The 14,810-nt window shown below is 45.6% G+C and overlaps 1 protein-coding gene across 3 annotated transcripts in view; it reads right to left on the reverse strand.

Annotated features, from left to right (window-relative positions):
• dnajb6b (DnaJ heat shock protein family (Hsp40) member B6b) overlaps positions 1-14,810 on the reverse strand; it is a 146,790-nt gene that overhangs the window by 116,614 nt on the left and 15,366 nt on the right. The window contains exon 2 of one of the 3 annotated variants that reach the window (XM_059639624.1): positions 1,644-1,781. The exons of the other annotated variants lie outside the window; for them this stretch is intronic. The gene's annotated coding sequence lies outside the window, so the exon portion shown is untranslated. The remainder of the gene's footprint in view (positions 1-1,643; positions 1,782-14,810) is intronic. 3 annotated transcript variants of the gene reach the window in all.

The raw sequence follows: 14,810 nt of genomic DNA on the forward strand, positions 1-14,810 counted from the left end.
TTCAATTGTGGAACTTGATACAAGTTTACAGATTTAAAACCAGTGTCTCATATTTGAGGTGCAATGCATCATTTTGCCAGCAAGTGTCTTCCAGGTTTACATTGTGCCAATAAATTACAGACTTATAAAAACTAAATTCACCACAAGTTAATGGCACAATATAAATCTGAGGATATGACCTTTAGCACTGAATGAAATATGTTTGCAACATACCAAGTACCACAAGTTGTGCAATTGACTAGTGTAATTTCATTTGCACTTAGATTAAAACAAGATTGAAACAAATGTAATCAGAGATAATGGGAACTGCAAATGCTGGAGAATCCAAGACAACAAAATGTGAGGCTGGATGATGGTACCTAATGGTATCAATGTGGACTTCACCAGTTTCAAAATCTCCCCTTCCCCCACCGCATCCCTAAACCAGCCCAGTTCGTCCCCTCCCCCCACTGCACCACACAACCAGCCCAGCTCTTCCCCCCCCCGCCCACCCACTGCATCCCAAAACCAGTCCAACCTGTCTCTGCCTCCCTAACCTGTTCTTCCTCTCACCCATCCCTTCCTCCCACCCCAAGCCGCACCCCCATCTACCTACTAACCTCATCCCACCTCCTTGACCTGTCCGTCTTCCCTGGACTGACCTATCCCCTCCCTACCTCCCCACCTATCTTCTTTTCTCTCCATCTTCGGTCCGCCTCCCCCTATTTATTCCAGAACCCTCACCCCATCCCCCTCTCTGATGAAGGGTCGAGGCCCGAAACGTCAGCTTTTGTGCTCCTGAGATGCTGCTTGGCCTGCTGTGTTCATCCAGCCTCACATTTTGTTGTCTTGAAACAAATGTAACCCCATTTTGCAACTAGAAATCTAAGAATGCATTTGCTGGCAGTTCCCATTAGTTCTTTACCTACAAGGATGAAATACTGGACAGACGTATTGTGCGCAGTTACTACAACCATATTAAAGAACATGAAGGTAAGGAAAAAGGACAAAATTATTTATGAAGATCATGCAAGAGATCCCAACAATCAAATATTGAACAAAGTGGGTTGCTTTCTTGCTGAAAAATGTGAAGATACCCTAGCATCTTTTAAGGTAGCTTTAAAATTGCAAGAGTGTTGACAGAATACCTCTACATATGAAACAAGCAGAATGGAAGCCTTTAAGATAATCGATAAATCAAACAGAATTCAGAAGCAGCTTGAAAAAGCCAAAGTAGTTGAGTTGTTGAAACAAATGAGACAGAAGCATTTAAGGCAAACATAAATGAGTGGAAAGCAAAGGGAATAGAAGATTATGTTGCTAAAGGTGATCCAGAATAACAGGATGTTTGTGTTTGTGCAGAAAGCAAATGTAAGATGGTCATCTGTATTTTGGGTAAAAAAGAGTTTACTCAAACTGAAAATGAAACTGCAAAACTGAAATTTCATAGGGGAAGTGGTTACCAATTCCATCAGAACAGATTTTAGTAAAATTTACTAAGACTGCCCACTGAATCAATGGAAGAAATTAATTTTAAGTCGTAAGATCAGCATTATGATTAAAATGCATGAATAAAGCAATTTGTCATGAGAACTTCCGAACAGAAGTATAAATAGACTGCTGCGATCTAGTGCTATATCAAATCACAAGGTTTCATATTCTACCTTGTCTGATGCTCCAAGATGATCTCAACTAATACATTAAAACCTGAGATTAGGCTCTTTGGTGAGTAGGTGGCAGTGGTAGAAGTGAGAAGAAAATAGAAACTGTTGTACCCAAATAACTGTATTCCAAAGGCTTCACTGAAAGAAAAGCAGAAATTCCACAATGACGTTGGTGGCAGAAACATTTAAAGAAGTACAGTAATTGGATTCAAAGAAAAAAAAAATCACATCACCAACAGCTCAGATCTTAAACATTTGGTTACAAGACTGAAGAATGAAATGCAGGAGCAGGAAAAAAAAAATCAAAAGAGAAAGGTTTCACTTTTATTCACTGTTATAAACAAGACTAAAATGAAATCTGCAGCATAATTTTTAACCCATCCAAATACAGACCACTTCAGATGCAAGGCTCCGGATTCTACCCAAGTCAAACTAGTTTCAACTTGTTTACATTACGCTTAAGTGATGCAGACAATCAACATAAGGGCAGGCAGGCTCAGACTAATTGCACCATTCTGGATTTATTTTGCAGTGTCTCTTTTTATAGTTACATTCAACTCAGACTCCATATCCTGTTTCATTCCTTGGGAGTTATGGTTTGGAAAGCAGCCAAAGTTGCAGTTAGTACAGCAAATGATACCGAAGCCAGTTTGCTCAAAACAAGTGATACAATTCACTGGTAATAAAGTGTGAAGCTGGATGAACACAGCTGGCCAAGCAGCATCTCAGGAGCACAAAAGCTGACGTTTTGGGCCTAGATCCTTCATCAGAGAGGGGGAATGGGGTGAGGGTTCTGGAATAAATAGGGAGAGAGGGGGAGGCGGACCGAAGATGGAGAGAAGGGAAGATAGGTGAAGAGGAGAGTATAGGTGGGGAGGGGATAGGCCAGTCCAGGGAAGACGGACAGGTCAAGGAGGTGGGATGAGGTTCGTCGGTAGGAAATGGAGGTGCGGCTTGGGGTGGGAGGAAGGGATAGGTGAGAGGAAGAACAGGTTAGGGAGGCAGAGACAGGCTGAGCTGGTTTTGGGATGATGTGGGGGGGGGGGGGGGGGGGTGGGGGGGACAGATTTTGAAGCTGGTGAAGTCCACATTGATACCATTGGGCTGCAGGGTTCCCAAGCGGAATATGAGTTGCTGTTCCTGCAACCTTCGGGTGGCATCATCGTGGCACTGCAGGAGGCCCATGATGGACATGTCATCTAAAGAATGGGAGGGGGAGTTGAAATGGTTTGCGACTGGGAGGTGCAGTTGTTTATTGCGAACTGAGCGGAGGTGGTCTGCAAAGTGGTCCCTGAGCCTCCGCTTGGTTTCTCCAACATAGAGGGAGCCACACTGGGTACAATGGATACAGTATACCACATTGGCAGATGTGCAGGTGAACCTCTGCTTAATATGGAAAGTCATCTTGGGGCCTGGGATGGGGCGGGGGGAGGGAAGAGGCAAGTGTAGCACTTCCTGCGGTTGCAGGGGAAGGTGCTGGGTGTGGTGGGGTTGGAGGGCAGTGTGGAGTGAACAAGGGAGTCACGGAGAGAGCGGTCGCTCCGGAAAGCAGACAAGGGTGGGGATGGAAAAAATGTCTTGGGTGGTGGGGTCAGATTGTAGATGGCGGAAGTGTCGGAGGATGATGCGTTGTATCCGGAGGTAGCAGTACAATTCACTGGTCACTGTTCCCAACAATTTGCAGTTCCATACACAAACTGAATCTTTTAAAATCATTAAACCACCTTTCAATCTTTTCCAAATATTACCTCAGCTCATCTGAATATCAAAACCCAATTGTACAATGTTAAACTCAAATAATTCATTTCCTAGTACATCTGTACATCTTCTATTTGCTGAACAAATGGTAAGAGGCCAAGATAACAGTGTGAAGCTGGAGGGGCACAGCAGGCCAGGCAGAAGGGTTCTGACCTGAAACATCACCTTTCCTGCTCCTCTGATACTGCCTGGCCTGCTGTGCTCCTCCAGCTCCACACTTATCTCTGGCTCCAGCATTGGCAGCTCTTACTGTCCCCAAACAGAAGGAGACCAGCCACATTAATGTTATTCACTGAACACCAAACGTTAACGCCAACATTTAAAATATCAAAGCTTTCAACAACCCCTTTTAAGTTCTTTTGGCTCATTCATTTCCCTTGTACCCCATAAATTCAAAAAAATGTGTTTTGGTGGACAAATGGAAGAAAGCACTCCAACTTGTCACCACGTTGGCATGCAAAAACAAGCACTGGCCGTTCATTCCAATAAGTCATACTTCAAAAAGTTCATTCATTCTACCACACTATGTGAACAGAAACCTATGAACCATTTTCAATCATCAGGTCAGATTACTTTCTTATTTCAGAGACAGTCTAAAAACACATTGCAAAATGCAAAAGGTAATCAGTACTATAAAAGGAAGGAACTGACAATGCAACTCCAAATTCTACTCAAGTACCCAAGGAAAGCTGGCCTTTATTTCGAGTATGAAAGTGCAAAGGTTTGCTAAAACTAAGTAAGATTCTAAGCAGACCACATATGAACAAAGAGTTCAGGACACTGCCTGGATCCTGGCATTGCAGGCAGCTCAAAGACTCACTATTCTGATCCCAGGTACACAGGGATTGTTTTGAGGGAAGGTTGAGTTGATTCGACTTGTACTTATTGAAATTTAGAAGAATGAGACAAACTTAATAAAGTTACATGATTCTTAGGGAGCTTGACAGATGTGGAGAGCTTGTTTCCCTTGTGGAAGAGTTGAGTTTGAGGACAATCTTAGAGTAAGGAGCTACACATTTAAGACAAGAACTTCTTGTTTAAGAGGGTAGTTAATCTGCAATAACGAATGCTGCAGAGGTTGTACTTATGATCCAGTCTCAACATTCAACAGAATGTAAAGGCAGATAGCTGTGATACTTGAAAATCTGTAAGGGCATGAAGGATTATTTGAAACAGCAGGAAAGTGGTGTTAAAGATCACCAGATCAGCCATCATCCCATTGAACGGCAGAACAGACTGTAGACCTAAGATGAATGGCCTTTGTCCACTCCTATCAAATCTACAATCTTAAGTGAATCCTCAACTTAAAAAGCCTCAAAGTAATTGCCAACTATCATGCTTTTATCTCACTCATTCCCACCAACTACCAGTTCTCAAAATCCTTGTTATGAATATCAGCAAACTCTAATCCTAGCCATTCCACTCACTATAGCTCCTGCACATTTGAACACAAGCAGTACACAAGCGACTGCAAATGGAGTACTCCTGGACACCAGTTCAGACCTTCTGCTCCCGGACAAGCTGTGTAGCCATTGCCCCGATCTGGTCAGAAGCTGCTACCTAGGTTAATGCAGTCTCAGCCATCTGGAGGAGACTGCAAGGCACTCACTAAAGGAGGGTGGACCACTGAAGTCTCCACTCTGTTGGTGCAAATGCCATCTAATTTTCATACTCAGAGTAGTCACCTCCCATCAAGACGCTAGCTCTAACACTACTGCCTGCAACATCTTCCCCCTTCACTCCCACCTAACATCACCGACCCTGCACTCCCTTGAGCACTATGACAGCAAGCAAGGAACAGGAGATGCAGCCTAGTCTAGTCCAGGAGCTGTGCACGTGTCCAAGTGCAGAAGTGAGTAGGAGGCAAATCAAAGATGTGCTACGTGGATTCTTCGAGGTTTACACTTTGGACACCAGTATCTGCAGATGTAGGTGCACGTAGCCAGTGCTCATGGAGTGTGTCCCAAGACGCTAGTGCCCTGTTTTCATCATGGAGAACCTTCAAAGCAAGTTGAATCGCTCAGGTGCTCGCTGATTATGTTATCAACACTTGACAACACAGGTGGCTAAAGTTAAGGCATATGGCATGCTTGCCTTTATCAGCCAGGGCATGCAGTACAAGAGTTGGCAAAACAAGTTGCAGCTGTATCAAATCCTTGATAGGCCATATCTGGATTACTGTGTGCATTTTTCATGTTACTGGAAGGGCACAGAAGCTTTCTGGAGACTGTTCTGTACTTTCTCGAATGTAGTCTGGTCTTGTGGGCAGTTGTAATGAGGAAGGGTTAAAAAGACTAGGATTGTCTTCCCTGGAAAGACAGCAGCTGAGAGGAGACCTGACAGAGGTCTACAAAATTATGAGAGACATAGATAGGGTAAAGATAGTCAGAGGTTTTGCCCAGGCAGAGAGTTGGGATAAAAGGCTCTTTTTCAGAATGGCAACCAGGGACAAGTGGTGTCCCACAGGGTTCAGTGTTGGGGCCGCAGCTGTTCACTTTGTATATTAATGATCTGGATGAAGGGACTGGGGCATTCTGGCGAAGTTTGCCGACGATGCGAAGATAGTGGACAGGCAGGTAGTACTAATGAGGTGGGGAGGCTGCAGAAAGATTTAGACAGTTTCGGAGTGGTTCCAGGAAATGGCCGATGAAATTCAACGTGAGCAAATGCGAGGTCTTGCACTTTGGAAAAAAATACGGGCTATTTTCTAAACAGTGAGAAAATTCATAAAGCAGAAGTACAAAGGGATCTGGAAGTGTTGGTCCAGGATTCTCTGAAGGTTAACTTGCAGGTAGAGTCTGTGACTAAAAACGTGAATGTAATGTTGTCATTAATCTCAAGAGGGCTAGAATATAAAAGAGATGTGCTTCTGAGACTTTATAAAGCTCTAGTTAGGCCCCATTTAGAATACTGCATTCAATTTCGGGCCCTACACGTCAGGAAGGACATATTGACACCGGAGCATGTCCAGCAGAGATTCACACGGATGATCCCTGGAATGCTAGGTTCAATGTACCATGAACGGCTGAGGATCCTGGGATTGTACTCAGTTTAGAAGGTTGAGGGGAGATCGAATAGAAGCATACAAGATAATGGAAATTGTTTCCATTAGGCAGGGAGACTAGGACCCGTGGGCACAGCCTTAGAATTAGAGGGGGTAAATTTAGAATGGAAATGAGGTGACATTTCCTCAGCCAGAGAGTGATGGGCCTGTGGAATTCATTGCCACGGAGGGCAGTGGAGGCCACGACGTTAAGTGTCTTCAAGGCAGAGATTGATAATTTCTTGATCTCACAAGGAATTAAGGGCTATGGGGAGAGTGCAAGGAAGTGGAGTTGAAATGCCCATGATTAAATGGCAGAGTGGACTCGATGGGCCGAACGGCCTTACTTCCACTCCTACGTCTTATGGTCTTATTAGTACACTGACATTCATTTGTTCATAAAGAGTGTACATCCAAGTACAGAGTTCCCTATAGATTCACACGCTACACAACATCTTGAGCAAATAGCTGTTTATATAGAAATAATTTCTGGAAACAAAACTTAGTGTTACTTGTACAGTACTTGGTTAGTGCTCAACAACACCGCATTCATTTCTAGTTTTCCACTGAAGGTTGAAATCAGCAATTTGTGCATGGTACTGATGAGGGATACTAAACTAATTCATTTTGAACCACTGAATTAGACATAGGCTTAAAATTTGCAGCAATCTAGTAAAGGTGATCTTTTTTAGGCCAGTGCTGGAGACAGCATTTTGGCATACAGAATTGGCTAACAGGCAGGGAACAATGAGTGGGGACAAGGTATTTTTCTTGAAGTTGGCAACCCAGGACCAGTAAAATTTAGTATACATTATGACTTGGAAGGAGGAAGTGATGTGCTGTCGTCAAGATTTGCAGACAAGACAAACAGGTGCAAAGGCAGATTGAGGTGGGCATAAAAACAGTTTTCTGGAGCAATATTGAGGGGTTAAGTGGACAAAAGTTGGCAATTGGAGTATTGTGGGAAAACGCTGGGGATATATTTGCACACAAAACAAAGGTAGCACAGGTGCAACAGGAAATCAGAAAGGGTATGGTGGCCCTTATTTCAAGGAGGCTGGAGTACAAGAGTGCGCAAGTCTTACTGCATCCATGCGAGGTGCAGGTGACAGCACAACTGGAGTAAGGGAGCAGTTTTGATCACTGTTTAAGGAAAAGTATCATTTCATTGGAGGCAGTTCAGAGAAGATTCACAAGATTGATCCTCAGTATAGAGGGACTGACTGAGCAAAGGCTAAAAAGGTTGGGACTCGAGTTTTAAAAAATGAGATTTTGTTGAAACATAGGATTCATAAGGGGCTCGATGGCATAAATATTTAGAGAATACTTCCCCTTCTGGAAGGGTCAAGGGCCATCAATTTAAGGCTGAAAGGAGTAATTTGCTGAGGGCTGCATCTCTGGCACTCCTTGCCACAGTGGGGCAGAGTTTTAGATTCTAAATCAACAGGGAAATCAAGTCAAACAGGAAAGGGAGGAAAGTAAGCAAGTTGGATCAACCATTATCCTGTTGAGTGGTAGAACAAGCTTGTGGCGTGGAACAGCCTACTCTTCCTATTTCTTTTGGTTGTATAGGCTTAGAGGCAGTAGGTTTCAAACAAAGATGAGTAAGAACTGTTTCCCTTAAAGATCATGAATTTGTGGAATTCACTAACAGAAAGGAGTGGGGACAAAAATCTGATGTACACAGATTATTAATTACCCATGGATTAAATGATTATGGGGAGCAGGCAGTAAAGTGGAGTTGATGGCAAAATGAGAAGTCAATCATATTAAACGGTGGAGGAGGCTCAGAGGGTTGAATTGCCTCCAACTCCAAGTTGTTCTGTTCCTTTTTTTTATTAAATTGCCTTTCAACTTACATCCTCAAATACTGACACTAATATAGATTCTGCTTCTTTATTCATTCCCGGGATGACGGCATTGCTGGCTAGCAGCATTTGCTGCCCAACCCCAATTGCCCAGAGGGCAGTTCAGTGTCAATCACGTTGCTGTGGGTCTGGAGTCCATGTAGGCCAGACAAGGCAAGGATGGCAGTTTGCTTCCCTAAAGGACATTAGTGAATTAGATAGGTTTTTCCTGACAATCAACAATGGATTCATGGTCATCATTTGATTCTCAATTCCAGATATTTATTGAATTCCAATTCCATCTGTTGTGGTGGGATTTGAACAGAGTCCCCAGAATGTTCTCCAGTCTCTGGATTAACAGTCCAGTGATAAAATCACTAGGCCATCACCCCACCCGCCCCCCCACACAAATCAACAACATTGTCTCAGGCTACGTTGAGTGTACGAAGATAACTCATTTGCCAGATGTGTCCCTGATACTGCGTCCAATTTTGGGCCCCACACCTCAGGAAGGAAATAGTGCGCTGGAGTGTCCAGCGGAGATTCACACGGATGATTCCTGGAATGGTGGGTTTGATGTACGATAAATGGCTGAGGAACCTGGGATTGTATTCATTAGAGTTTAGAAGGTTGAGGGGAGATCTAATAGAAGCATACAAGATAATGCATGGCTTAGAAAGGGTGGACGCTGGGAAGTTGTTTCCGTTGGGCAGGGAGACTAGGATCCGTGGGCACAGCCTTAGAATGAGGGGGGGTAAATTTAAAATGGAAATGAGGAGACAGTCCTTCCGCCAGAGTGTGGTGGGCCTGTGGAATTCATTGCCATGGAGCACAGTGGAGGCTGGGACATTAAATGTCTTCAAGGCGGAAATTGATAAATTCTTGATCAAGGACTCAAGGGCTATGGGGAGGGTGCAGGGAAGTGGATTTGAAATGCCCAGCAGAGTGGAGTTGTTGGGCCGAATGGCCTTACTTCCATTCCTATGTCTTATGGTCTTATGAAGGTCCTTTGGCAGTTTGTGGGATGAATGCCAACTCACTAAAACTTCAGAGCTGGAGCTGTTTCTGACTGAAGCGGAGATCACATGTACAAAAAGGTAGGTACACAGAAGCTTAAATCAAGATTAAGTTGACCTCCCAGATGAAATGTGATTGCAAAAACTGTCAAAAGAACTGAACAGATCAGTTGCTTTCCCAACCTCCTGCAACCACAAATTGGCCTAGGTTTTTAAATCTGTTCGTCTCCATTCCAAAACGATAACACTTTCCAAGTAGATAAAAGGGTCCAGACCCAAAATGTCACTTTTGTGCTCCTGAGATGTTGCTTGCCTGCTGTCTTCATCCAGCTTCACATTTTGTTATCTTGGATTCTCCAGCATCTGCAGTTCCCATTATCACTTGCCAAGTAGAGTTTGCTTAAACTGTGATGCATAAACCCTATGGATCAGAGGACATTTCCTTTGCAATCTAGCTCTGTCATATAGTTTCAAGTCCCAAGTTGAAATTGGGATATTCAAGTAACAGTTCTTTTGATCTCTTTCCAACGAGTGCAAATCTGATCCATAAATTTAAGTGAAGCCTAACGCCATGATCTTTGTTAGGAAAAAATAACACCATTATAAAATTAACACAATTGAACAAAAAAGTGAATAGGATGTTCTCATGAAAGGTCACAGACCTGAACATGAACTTTTATCCAGGTGTGCTGCCAGATAAAAGCTGGAAACATGAAGTGAATTCAACTTGACATAAAAGCGACTCCAGCCACACCATTAACCATATTTTGAATGCACAGGAGCCTCAAATACAGAAGCAGAAACAGACCAGTCAGCTATCAGTCTCTTCCACCATTCAATGAGATCATGTTGACCCAATAACCCTCAAGTCTAATCTCTGGCCTTTGCTCCATAAACCTCAAATCTTTTACACTATTCTTTTTAAAAAAATCCCTCAGCTTAAAGTATAATGAGCCTCTACAGTCAAGAATTCCACAGACTGACTACCTCCAGAAGACACAGGAGGAGGAGTTCCTGTATAAGCATATGAATCCTCATTCTGAGATTATGCCCTCTGGTTTAGAATCTACCTCAAGAAAGACGTTTTTCAAATCTACCCTATCTTGAAAGTTTAACTAAAATCATTTTTTTGTTCTTCCAAACCACACAAGTACAGACTCAACTTCTCATAACACCACCCCTCCATATCCAGAATCAGACTGGTGAAACATCTTTAGACTGCCTTCAATTCATGTTCATTAAATAAGGGGATCTAAACCATTCACAGTATTCCAATTGTGGTCTGATTAGTGCCTGTACAGTTTTAGCAAAATTTTCATACATCACTCCATGAAATAAGGGCCAACATTCCATCAACTTTTGTTTCAAAACTACAATTAGAAGTTTTTGGATACAAATAAAAACTGAAAGAAATTCAAAGCTCATCTGGTATAAATACCCCTCAACTACAATTATTCTAGAGAGGGACTGACAATTTATTGGGTTGCACATCTGTGGTTAGCACTGCTGCCTCATTGCCAGGGACAAAGGTTCAATTCCAGCTTCAAATGACAATGTGGACTTTGCACATGCTCCCTGTGTCTGCACAGGTTTCCTCCAACTGCTTCCCTCCCACAGTCCAAGCATGTGCAATTAGGCAAATTGCCCATGGTAAATGTAGGGTGAGAAGAGGGTGGGATGCTCTTCAAGTATCAATGGGGACTTAATGGGCCAAATAGTCCATTTCCACATTAGGGAAATTAAGACAGATTACATACAAGACAGATCCCCTACTTCAGTCAAATTGGTCGGGTACGAGTAAAAATAGGTTGTTTTAGTGCTGATGGTACAAACATTTTCATGCTCACTTTCAAATCCCAATACGTAACCCTTCCCAATATGCAGCCCATTTACTAATAAAGCTTCAAGCAGTCCTATGATCACTAACTACTCAAAATAATCAAGTTCAAAGATCTGAATTTCCAAACACGAATCTTATCTGTAGCACATGCTTTCTGCCAATATACACTTTAAAAACCAACTGATCACTTGCCATGATAACTCATGATTCCATGTCAAACGTTGCCTCTTACAAAGCATCTGAGGATGTGCAATATTGTTAAAAGCTTGTTTCCTAGCGCAATACAATCCATGACCTCATCACCTCAGGTGACCTTCCGACAGCCTCCAACCTCATTGTTCCCCAAACCCGCACGGCCCGTTTCTTTCGGCTTCCCAAAATCCACAAACCCGCCTGCCCTGGCCGACCTATTGTCTCCACCTGTTCCTGCCCCACCGAACTCATTTCCACCTATTTGGACTCCATTTCCTCCCCCTGGTTCAGGGACTCCCCACCTACATCCGTGACACCACCCACGCCCTCCAACTCCTCCAGAACTTCCAATTCCCTGGACCCCAACACCTCATTTTCACCATGGACGTCCAGTCCTGAAACACCTGCATTCCTCACACAGATGGCCTTAAGGCCCTCCGCTTCTTCCTGTCCCACAGGCCCGACCAGTCCCCCTCCACCGACATACTCATCTGCCTGGCCGAACTCGTCCTCACCCTCAACAACTTCTCTTTCAATTCCTCCCACTTCCTACAGACAAACGGGGTGGCCATGTGTACCCGCATGGGCCCAAGCTATGCCTGCCTCTTTGTAGGTTACGTGGAACAGTCCCTCTTCCGCACCTACACAGGCCCCAAACCCCACCTCTTCCTCCATTACATTGCTGACTGTATCGGCACTGCCTCTTGCTCCCAAGAGGAGCTCGAAGAGTTCATGCACTTCAACACCTTCGACCCCAACCTCAAGTTCAGCTGGGCCATCTCCAACACATTCCTCACCTTCCAGGACGCCTCTGTCTCCATCTCAGGCAGCCAGCTAGAAACTGACGTCCATTTCAAGCCCACCGAATCGCACAGCTACCTAAAATACACCTCCTCCCACCCACCCTCCTGCAAAAATTCCATCCCCTATTCCCAATTCCTTGGCCTCCGCCGCATCAGCTCCCAGGATGAGGCATTCCACTCCCACACATTCCAGATGGCCGTGTTCTTCAGGGACCGCCACTTCCCCTGGGCAGTGGCCGAGAACACCCTTGCCCGTGTCTCCCACATTTCCCGCAACACATCCCTCACAGCCCGCCCCCGCAAGAACTGCCCTACGAGAATCCCCCTCACCGCACATACCACCCCACCAACCTCCAGATACAACGCATCATCCTTCAACACTTGCACTGTCTACAATCGGACCCCACCACCCAAGACATTTTCCCATCTCCACCCTCGTCTGCATTCCAGAAAGACCACTCCCTCCGTGACTCGCTTGTCCGCTCCACACCCCCTCCAACCCCACCACACCCAACACCTTCCCCTGCAACTGCAGGAAGTGCCACACTTGACCCCACACCTCCTTCCTCAGCCCCATCTCAGGCCCCAAGCTGACTTTCCATATTAAGCAAATGTTCACCTGCACATCTGCCAATGTAGTATACTGTATCCATTGTACCCGGTGTGGCTTCCTCTACATTGGGGAAAACAAGCGGAGGCTTGGGGACTGCTTTGCAGAACACCTCCGCTCGGTTCGCAATAAACAACTGCACCTCCCAGTCGCAAACCATTTCCACTCACTCTCCCATTCTTTAGATGACATGTCCATCATGGGCCTCCTGCAGTGCCACAATGATGCCACCCGAAGGTTGCAGGAAGAGCAACTCATATTCCGCTTGAGAACCGTGCAGCCCAATGGTATCAATGTGGACTTCACAAAATCTCCCCATTCCCCGCTGCATCCCAAAACTAAACCCAGCTTGTCCCCTGCCTCATTGCATCCCAAAACCAGCCCAGCTCATCCCCGCCTCCCTAACCTGTTCTTCCTCTCACCTGTCCCCTCATCCCACCTCAAGCCACACATCCATTTCCCACCTTATCCCGCCTCCTTGACCTGTCCGTCCTCAGACGGATCTATCCCCTCCCCACCTATCATCTCCTCCATCCATCTTCAGTCCGCCTCCCCCCCTCTCATATTTATTCCAGAACCCTCCCCATTCCCCTCTCTGATGAGAGTCCAGGACCGAAACGTCAGCTTTTGCGCTTCTGAGATGCTGCTTGGCCTGCTGTGTTCATCCAGCTTCACACTTGATTAGCTTGAAACTACAACACACTCGGTACACACCATAAAATTAACGCATTTGAACAAAGTGAACAGGACGTCCTGATGAAACCTCGACACCGTGGAGAGAGAACTCATCAGCTCCATTTGATAAATTTTGCATTTTTAAGTAGGAAAGAGGGATAAAGAGTGAAGAGTCAGTTGATGATCTGCAGTGAGCACAAAGGTAGCCATGGTTTTTCGAAAATAGGAAACGCCTAAATTTACCTAAAACCTATTGGAACAGCAGTAAATGCTAAAATCCCATTGGTAATCTCATACCAGAAAAACCAGAGACCAGAATACCACCCGTTAAGTTTCGCACATTACAGTGTGAAATCCAAAACGGAAACACCACTCTGAACGGTGCTGATTTTGTCGCACTGATAAACGTCAGTCCGCCTGGGGCTTAGGAGCAGCTATAGAACACGGCGGGGGGGGGGACAGCGCGAGCTAATGGGAACGGCAGATGCTGGAGAATCCAAGATAGCAAAGTGTGGGGCCGGATGAACACAGCAGGCCAAGCAGCATCTGAGGAGCAGAAAAGCTGCCATTTTGGGATGAGAAGCTCAATCAGGAAGTGGGATGGGGAGAAGACAGACGGACACACACACACGGCAGGGGAGAAGACAGACGGACACACACACACGGCAGGGGAGAAGACAGACGGACACACACACACGGCAGGGGAGAAGACAGACGGACACACACACACGGCAGGGGAGAAGACAGACGGACACACACACACGGCAGGGGAGAAGACAGACGGACACACACACACGGCAGGGGAGAAGACAGACGGACACACACACACGGCAGGGGAGAAGACAGACGGACACACACACACGGCAGGGGAGAAGACAGACGGACACACACACACGGCAGGGGAGAAGACAGACGGAGACACACAACACACGGCAGGGGAGAAGACAGACGGAGACACACACACACACGGCAGGGGAGAAGACAGACGGAGACACACACACACGGCAGGGGAGAAGACAGACGGAGACACACACACACACACGGCAGGGGAGAAGACAGACGGAGACACACACACACACACGGCAGGGGAGAAGACAGACGGAGACACACACACACACGGCAGGGGAGAAGACAGACGGAGACACACACACGGCAGGGGAGAAGACAGACGGAGACACACACACACACACACACACACGGCAGGGGAGAAGACAGACGGAGACACACACACACACACGGCAGGGGAGAAGACAGACGGAGACACACACACACACACGGCAGGGGAGAAGACAGACGGAGACACACACACACACACACACGGCAGGGGAGAAGACAGACGGAGACACACACACACACACACACGGCAGGGGAGAAGACAGACGG

Source organism: Stegostoma tigrinum, chromosome 2, assembly GCF_030684315.1.
Source record: "Stegostoma tigrinum isolate sSteTig4 chromosome 2, sSteTig4.hap1, whole genome shotgun sequence".
Taxonomy (NCBI): domain Eukaryota; kingdom Metazoa; phylum Chordata; class Chondrichthyes; order Orectolobiformes; family Stegostomatidae; genus Stegostoma; species Stegostoma tigrinum.